We start from the raw sequence: 6,999 nt of genomic DNA, 5'->3' as shown, positions 1-6,999 counted from the left end.
GCTAGTGAGACCAAGGGAACCTTAGGAAAACTATGGTCCTATAGGTGGAAAGTGGTGAGGAAGGATCACCCTAGAAGTCATGTAATAAGACTAAGAGCATGATTGAGTAAGTGACTCATCCAACCTCCCTATCATAGTGGTATCAAAGCCACAAAATATTTGGCTTGTGGATAGATGTTTTAGACTGAAGAAGAATTAGTAGGTGAAACCATAATGGTGACCAATTCAAAACTAGAAAAGAAGATGCACGAGCAAGAGAAAGAAAACAAATCTCTTAGGGAGAGATTATCCCAACTAGAGGATAAGTTCAATCATGTGGAAGAAAAGACTAATGAATTCAAGGAAAAGGTGGATGGAAAACAACTAGAAGCTTCTTTTGAGGATGAATTCCTAGACCAGACCCTTTTCTCATAGAGGAGCCTTTCTTGAAGTCATTGAAGGCTATGAGTAGAAAGGCACTTGAGGGCATTCCATTGTTTAGTGGAAATATGGAGGCATGTCTAGTCATAGACTGGATAGAAGGGATAGAAAACCATTTTGAGTGTGATTGAATCACTAAAGCTCAGAAAGTCAAGGTGGAAAAATCAAGATTGAGAGGCTTTAATTTGACATGGTGGAAATTCATTCAAGTGGAGAGGGAAAAAGAAGGAAAGAAAACTATCACCTCATGGAAAGGAATGGTTTTGAAGGTGATAGAAGCATATGTACCAAAGGATTATGAGATTAGTTGCATCAAAAAAGATAGAATATGAAGCAAAGGGATCGTGATGTCATTTCCTACACTAAGGAGTTCCAAAAGCTTTGTATGAGATCACATGATGTAGAGGATGAAAACCTTAAGGTGGCTAGATACCTTAGTAGCCTAAGGTGGAACATCCAAGAAGAGATGACTCTTCTTAGCCCTAAAATAGTAAATCAATACTATTGGTTGGCCATAAAGATTGAAGAAAAGAATACAAGGAAACATAATCATTCCTCCAAAGGTAGAGGTAGAGGAAGAAATAAGAGAGGGCATAGAGGTGGTTACCAAGGTAGAGGAACTAAATCAAGAAGCCAAGGGGAGTCCAAAACTCCTAAGCATGGGAGTGAAGCTACTCCAAGAGGAGGCCATGGATGAGGTAGGGGATGTCAAGGAGGTTCTAATAGAGGAAGGGGTTTAGGAAGAATAAATTTTTATTTTTCTAGCATGAAATTCTATAGTTATGGATAGTTGGGTCATCCTACTTATAGGTGTCTAGAGAAGGCATCCTCTTCTAGCAGTGAGAAAAGGATTGGTTATGCTCAAGAAGACACATCAAGTGTCAGGTCACCTGAGATCAATCACATTGAGCTAGAAATGGGGGAAAACTTGATGTTTAGAAGGGTTTTTGTTAGACAACCTTTGAAGGAGGAGCTAAAGAAAACAAGAGCCTTGTTTAGAATAAGGTGCAAGATACTTGGTAAAGTGTGCAAGGTTATTATGGATTCAATGTCCATAGATGCATCATCTCTAAAGAGTTAGCAAAGAAGCTCAAACTTGAGAAGATACCCCACACCAATCCTTACAAGGTGACATGGTTGAACAAAGGAAAGAGTGTCCTAGTGAATGAATATGCATGGGTATAGTTCTCTATTGGTGATACAAGGATAAGCTGATTTTTAATGTCTTTCCTATGGATGCTTGCCATCTTCTATTGGGAAGACCATGACAAGATGATAGAGGTGTCTTCCTACATTACTATTTCTAATCTTCACAATATTATAAAAAAATTTATGACAAAATATTTTATTCCACAACCAATTTTTATCAATCTTAGCAACCAAACAAGTCAACTTTATAGCATTGAATTGAAATACATTACCTTTGGTTCTTATGCATGTTCCAATTAGTTTAAAATTCTTTCCTTTTATAATACATGTCTTCTTAGTGAATTGTAAAAGATATCCCTTGTCTACAAGTTGTCCAACATTCAAAAGGTTATGTTTCAATCCATCAACAAAATAGACATCCTCACTGTTAGTTTTACCATCAAGTGTAATAAATCATTTTCCCTTAACAAGAAATGGAGAATTATTTCCAACTCTAACTACTACACCATCATAGCTTTTGAATTCAAAAAAAAATATCTCTATCACATGTCATGATGTGAAGATCCATTATCTATTATCCAATCACACATTTTTCTTTTCCACATGTGATACAAGTATTTTTCTTCTTTAATAGGACTCTCTTAATTTTAAGAAACAAATCCTATTTAATTTTCATTATCATTTTCTAGAAAGTTTATCAATCAAACTCATTATATTCATCAACAAAGAAGTAATCTTTTGTAATCTTTGATTTATAAGGCTTTTTGAGTTTTGCCTTATTTTCTCTCTTAAGACATTGATACGATAAAGGACAAAATTCTTTACAAGTTCAACAAGAAAAATATTTCTTACTTATTGGTTACCTCTTTTAAATTAGTGATAGATATTCATCAATCTTCTTATCTACTTCACTAATGTCTAACAATATTCTTGTAACATCTCCACTATTGCTTGCACTTTTGGTTAGTACTCTTTTATCCTTTTGTACAGTATCTCTAGTCTTGAATCTAGGTAAGTTATGTTTCAATCTTGATTCATATGCTTTTAATTTCCTAATCATTATTTCTCTATTAAAGTTTGGCATAACTGGTATAATCTCTTTAATAGCTACTACACTATTTTCATAAGCATGCGTTCAAGATCTCAAAATTTTGTAACATACCTTAGTTTTAGTTTGAGAACCTCCATGACCTTTAATGCCTATGAACATCTCATTGATCCTCTATGTAAATACTCTAATTGATCCCTCTTCTTGTATTCTTGTATTCTCAAATATAGCTTTCCAAATTTGCAATATAGAATTATTTACATGTTTATGCCCTACATAAAATGCTTCTAACCTTTTCCCAATATCATGAGAAATATGTAGACCTTTTACCTCAAAATTTCCCAAATTTGAAAGTGCAAAACTTAATACTTCCCTAGCATACAAATTGTACATGAATGATTCCCTCTATTTAGTAGTACATGAGTATAGGTCTTTTTCTTCCACCACACTCTTTTGTGCTTTTATGATCATCTAGTAACCAATTCCCATGCATAGAAAGTGAGATTTTATTTCTTCCTTCCAATTGCCATAGTTCTCTTCATCAAACTTCAAACTTTCATTCCTAAATGTCATGGATCTCCTTAAGATATTAGACTCCTTGATCAAGGATGTGATGCTTTGATGCCAATTGTTAGAAAGAGAAGTCCACTAATACAACTAAGAGGGTGGCATGAATAAGTTTTATGCTTAATTCAAGTTAAACTTAATTTATCAAATACAACCTCACTAACCAATAAAGTGAATAATTCCAAGAGATAGACTATACACAATTACACAATGATTTTTTAATAAACCTTTGATCATAGGGAAAACCTTGGTTGAGATGGTACACAATAAATTATGTACTAATATAAAAGTTCCTTGTAAGAGGACATGATCCTATTAGGATCCAATTACATACAAGCAATACATTTGATTTCCTATTAGAAGACTTTGAATCACTATCAAAAGATTCTGCCCCTACTAGGAGCAATAAGGAAGACAACTAAACTCACTATCCAAATTGTGTAATGCCTAGCCCTAGTTGACTTTTTTGATTGTAGTGTCAGATTCTTTTAGGCATGTTTTATGTTTATGTTTATTTTTATCAATACTTGGTTACCAGATTAGATTAAATATATTTCATATTCAGTTGATATATATGTTGAGTTACTAAGTTATTTCATATATTTAGGATTATTTTTATGATGATATAGGTATCCTCATACATCAATTCTAGTTATTGCATGATGTTATTTAGATGAATGATTTATATGTAGTTTTATGGATAGTTACCCCATACTTGCATGTGTATGGTGTGTGTGTATGTTTCACTTTATGATTGATGAACCTAATGTGGTTGAGGGAGGGAGTCGTAGTCACCTACTAGTTAGGATCTACATGATGTACCACTTCCTGTCATTGCATATTTAGTTTAGACAATATGAGCATGTACATGCTCAAATATTATGCAGATTGTAAGTACCAGGTATCGACTTCCCTGAATTGCTAGGATGAGCATACCCTATTCCAATATCTCAATGGTATAAGTGGGGAGATAATTCTTGAGTTTGAATCCTAACCTAAGCCAATTGTCCTAGAAATTAGGACAAGTATCTAAGTTGTTTACCATCTAAATTTGTCGAGTGACATAAATTTGTAGTTTTGACCCTCGAGTTTGATTATATTCTTTGTCTTCAATTGAGTTGTTGTATTTAGGCTTCTGGGTCTGTTGTGATTTTCTGTTATAGTTAAATCAAATCAAAAGATCATTTAATGATTTCATTTAATAATAAAAATTATAAAGAAAATTCAATATTTAATTATATTTAATTAATTGAGAAATTAATTAAATAAAAGAATAAAATTTAAAGATTTAATTAAAGTTCTATTTTTGGCATAAGTATATTTAGTTAATTTAATAATTATTATTTCAGAGTTTCATTTTAATAATAAACTTTAAATAATAATATTAGTTGAATTAATAAATATTTAACTAAAATGTCTTGTGCTTTAATAAGGGAGAGAAAGGAATTAATTTAATAGAGATGTTTTAATTAAATTGCATAATGTTGGTGCATGAAAATTAAAATATAATAAAGTGATTCAAGAAAAAGTGTTTTGCATGATTGCACAATTGAAGCCATAATTTGGGGGAAAGCACTTTATTAGGAAATTAGAGCTCATTTCTGCATAGATAGGTTTGGAGGAGCCAATTTCTAGGATGAGGGTTTTCAAAAGAGAAGGAAAACTCTTGCATGTTTTGTGCATTCATTGTTTAGCAATAGATCCAAGTAGGATCTCATGACTTTTGTGTAGTATTTCTTGCTTTGAAAATATACGTCTTCTTCGTGTCTAGATAAAATTGTTTTAAGATTTCAATTGGGTTGAAACCCTTGTCTATGAATTTATCATTCTACATTTGAGAAACATTTGTATATATGAATTACAAATTAGAAACTCTTATTTTGTAAATTTAGAGATCGTATTTTGTTTTGGGTAGGGTTTGGTAAATTTTAGAGGTCCACGGTTTGATTGAATAAAATCGGGATAAGGGTTTGGAAAGTTTATGTTTTTATCAAGTTTCTATTTTTAGCAGGTTTCTTTTTTTTGGAAAATTTCTATTTTTACCAAATTTCACTTTTGAAAAGTTTCCATTTTTAGCAAGTTTCCATTTTTGGAAAGTTCTCATTTTCTAATTGGTTTCCATTTTTGGAAAGCTTTGATTTCTTAGAAAGTTTCCTTTTTGAAAATTTTCCATTTTTAGTAGATTTTTATTTCAAGGATATTTCCATTTGTAGCATGTTTCTATTTTGGGAAAGTTTCCATTTTTAGTAGGTTTCCATTTTGAGAAAGTTTTTCCAAAGTTTAATAAATATAAAATTATTTTGATAATAATTGATAATTATTATTACTAATAATTTTAATAATTATTATTAAAAATTTTAATTTAATTATTTGAAAATTTGATTTATTATTTTATTATTTAAATATAATTTTAAAGTAAATTGAAAATCAAAAAAATAATTCAAAGAATTAATGTTTTCTTTTATAAGGTTGGATGTGTTTATATGGTTATGATATATGAAAATGATTTGTAATACTAGGGAAATTTTATTATTCAAAAAAGTTTGGTAATTATGATATTTTGAGAAGATGAAAATGCAAACCTTGATTGTAATCAAAAACTCTATAAACTGTAATACTTGGAAACAAGAATTGAACCTTGTTTGTCTACTGAACTCTTATGTTTGAAGAAAACCTAATGAACTATGAAAACAAGTGTTTAAAAGACTCTGATGAGATGTGTGTGGTTTTACATTTGGGGTTTTATGTTTAAACAACTTTTTTATGATTTGTTGAGTGTTGAGATTTGTAGACTCAAGAACTTTAGTGAATTTGTAATACTTGAAAACAAAAATGAAAACCGGAAACCATAGTGAAAATTAAAATTTTGTGTTCTCAAAACCTAATGAATTATGAAAATTACTTTTGTATATATTGTATGCAATGTGTCGTTGACTGATATTGGGTTTGGGTTGACTTAGTGTTTGACCAATCATGATGTTTACCAGAGGCTTGAGGGTTTTTTTTTGTGATGCTATCATGGCTTATTTTGGTTACAATCTTTTATACTTGACCATGGTGATGTGGTGTGTGTGTTCTATGATGATTTGATTAGATGTTGTGTTGTGCTTTCCAATTTCTTGTTTAGGATTGAGGTGGTTATTGTGATTTATTTTTTGTGATGTCCTGATTTGGTATGTGTACTTGATTTTAGATTAGTCCTATTAGGATGATTGTATTGGTGAAATCTGTGATTTTAATCAATAATGTTTCAGTACTTTCTCATTGCTTATTTAAGAATTGATGTGTGGTTTATGGACATATGAGACCTTCTTCTTTTGTTGAGCTTGGGGTATGTTATATGTATGACATGTTGGGTAGTGCCTTGCAATGGATGTCAAAGTCCTAAAGAGGCTACCTAGGCAACCCATTGTAGGTTATTTTAATAAGTGATAATATTTCATTAAGTTAATAAGATAAGGTGCCACATAAAGTCACTAGGTGTCTGAAGTTCTATGGGACTGCCATGGTAACCTTAGAATTTACTTGTTAGTATGCCTTGTATGTACAAAAGGATACTGATGTTCCATAGAGACACTAGGGGGTCGAAGTCCATAGTGGTTTCCAGGGTAACCTTAGAGTTGGCTCATACGATCACACTTGCCCACTTGCATAGTAGATTTCCTACATGTCTTTTTGCCTCTGGGTTTAGTTGATTCTTGTGTCTTGGCACACTTTGAGATAGTTTTCTTTTAGGTGATTCCTTGAATCTAGATGTTTCTTTTGACTTGTGTCTTGATTTCTATTTGGGACTTGAGTTTATCTCCTCAGCGTGG

Source organism: Cupressus sempervirens, chromosome 5, assembly GCF_028749045.1.
Source record: "Cupressus sempervirens isolate cs-2001-9-10 chromosome 5, ASM2874904v1, whole genome shotgun sequence".
NCBI classification, from domain to species: domain Eukaryota; kingdom Viridiplantae; phylum Streptophyta; class Pinopsida; order Cupressales; family Cupressaceae; genus Cupressus; species Cupressus sempervirens.
The sequence above is the reverse complement of the archived record's forward strand: the minus strand, read 5'-3'. Positions refer to the sequence as shown.